Genomic DNA, 2,842 nt, shown 5'->3' on the forward strand with positions numbered 1-2,842 from the left:
TTATTTTTAAATTACTATATATAATATTATTTTAACTTTATTTTATTCTATTATTTCTTTTTATAATACATATTATTTTATATTTATTTTTAAATTATTATATATAATATTATTTCTAATATATTACGAAGAAAATTGTTTTTGACAATTTAGTGTAAAGTGATACTATATTAATATATATTTCAAAAATTTTATTTTGAATTTGATTTTATGAGTATTTATGAGAATGGGTGTGTTTCTAATTATTAAATTAATTAATCCAAATCATATAATATATTGGTGTCAAGCAATATATTGATATGAAGTAACACTATATATTGGTGTCAAGTGACATATTGATATGAAGTGACACTATATTGGTACATATTCTAATTTTTTGAAATTTAAATATATAAGTTGTTGTGAGGAAGTATGTGTTTTTAACTATTAGGTCCTTTAAACCAAGTCATATATTATATTGGTGTTTGAAACTCCATTATTTGGGATCCATTAAACTAAGTCATACATTATATTAGTGTTTGAAATCCCATTGTTTGAGGTCCATTAAACCAATTCATACATTATATTGGTGTTCGAAACTCGCTTGCAACAATATTTTGCTTGTGGGACTCTGGGCAACGATATTAAGGTGGACATACTCTACTTAACAAAGTTTAGGGAGGAAATCTATGAAAGTGTACATACTCTACCAACGAAAGTCTACAAAAGTATATATACTTTACTTGCTAAAGTATATGAAAATGTGCATACTCTAACCCCCTTTAGATTTGAACATATGACCTCTTATGAAGAAGCACGTGTTCTTAACCATTAAACCCACATTCTTAACGATATTATTAAATATATATAAAAAAGTAATTGAATATATATATATATGAAATACAATATTTTCATATCCATCTTAAATAAAAAAATTCAATATCATACCTATATACTTACAATTAAAACAATATAAATCCATTTGAATTCTAAATTTATACTTGCTATTCAAATCTCTTGAAATTTTCTTTTTATTATTCAAAAATACATTTATACCGGTTCTTTAATCTGTATCAACCCAATGTGATAAATGCATTCCTTCTGAATTTATATTATATATATATATATAAATGGTCTTTATGTTAATGAATTCCCTACTTTATGAGGAGCATTTTAGGGCTGGACCTTGCAATTTGATACCATGTTAAAAATGATCTATCATGTATTAGATCGTGTGTTTAAATTCCTCCATCTCTACTTTTAGATGGCCACTTCTATGTCAAAGGAATCATCTCCATCTCTACTTTTAGATGGCCATTTCTATGTCAAAGGAATCATCTCGATCGGATGCAAGTAATGCGACGTTTACCCATACATGTCACATAATCTAGTTAGATTTGTATGAAATGAACACAAACGGCAATGGTATTATCTTGACCATTATCATCATTGGATGAGACCTTCACGGTTAAGTCAAACGCCGATGGGTCGACAATAGTAAGAAAATTTAATGGGATCCAGTTATACAATTAACGCACATTTAGTTTAACTTGGTATACAATATGTATGGAAAGGGCCGAATATTTAGATATAAATTAAATTACCTTAATCTATTTGGATATTTAAATATTTTTTAAATATAAAAAATAATTTTATTTGGATAGGTTTCGTTTTTCAAGAATAAAATAAAAAAAATTAATTGGTAAAAGTATTAAAATTGTTTAAGGTTGGGGTTTTTCCACCATTTACTTGGTTAAGTTTAATAAAACAATGAAGAAATGGATTATAAAACAATTAAGAAGTGGATTATAAAATTGTGTTTGAGAAAAATAATTAAGAATATTAAACTAAAAAGAACTCCTTATTTGGATAAGGTGGAATTAGAGGACTTCATTATTATGTTGTTATTAAGAGAGTTGTTAGTGTTGAGTATGCTTAAATGTGTTCTAAGTTGTTTTAGTTTTTAATCTAGATTTTTTATTGTAAATTGCAGTGCATTTAACATTAGAAGGATCTTTTTATTGGTATCATTTTGATTAAGTAAAATATGGTTGAGTAGAAGTTTGAAGTGCCAGTAAATATCAATAGTGTACATATTTTGACTGAAGTTCCCTCGGGTCTATCTTGTATTAGGTATGCAGTAAGCAATCTCTCCAAGAACTTTTGAATTTGTCAAGAAGTTGTTTTCTCCAACAATTTGACATTCCATCTAAGCAATTTCATCTTGAATGATTTGCAGGGTATTTTCTCAATAACTCTAGGCCAAGCTATCTACTCTCTACTAAGTACAAGAGCCTCCTTGTTACTTGAAATATGCCCACTCCCTATTTCAATCTCACTTGTGTGGCATGAAAAATCAAAGCTAACATACAAAATCAGAGTCACAATCAAATAGAATGCCACTAGAGAGGAAAAAGGAGTTAATAGAAAAAATTAGGCTGGAAATGGAGAGTTGGAGTAAGTGACCAATAATAAGTTGACACGGGAGAAGTAGTAGGTGGAAAGGGCGACGACGGAAAGGAAAACCTTCAGAAAATTGAAGGTTCGAAGGCCAAGCAAGGGACCAAAAAGGAGAGCAAGTTAGAGTGAGACAACTCAAAAGCTCTATGTCCTAAAAGACATACCAGAGAAATGGTCAAATAGTAAAGGAAAAACCTAGTGTAGTGGAATTTGAAGAGGAAGTTAAAAACACCACTTCCGAAATAGGGAACTAGACCAAGAAATTTAGAGCCATGAAAAGCAATAGTGCGCCACCCTACTATCCTTGGTACTTCCAAAAATCCCTTCTCTCATGTTGAAATCACTCGCCTCAGAAAATGAATGATTGGTTCAGCTGAGACTGACGATAAAATATGGGAGCGAT

Source organism: Pinus tabuliformis, chromosome 1_1 (assembly GCF_031772625.1).
Source record: "Pinus tabuliformis cultivar Carrire ecotype Pingquan chromosome 1_1, CPIR1, whole genome shotgun sequence".
In the NCBI taxonomy this organism is placed as follows: domain Eukaryota; kingdom Viridiplantae; phylum Streptophyta; class Pinopsida; order Pinales; family Pinaceae; genus Pinus; species Pinus tabuliformis.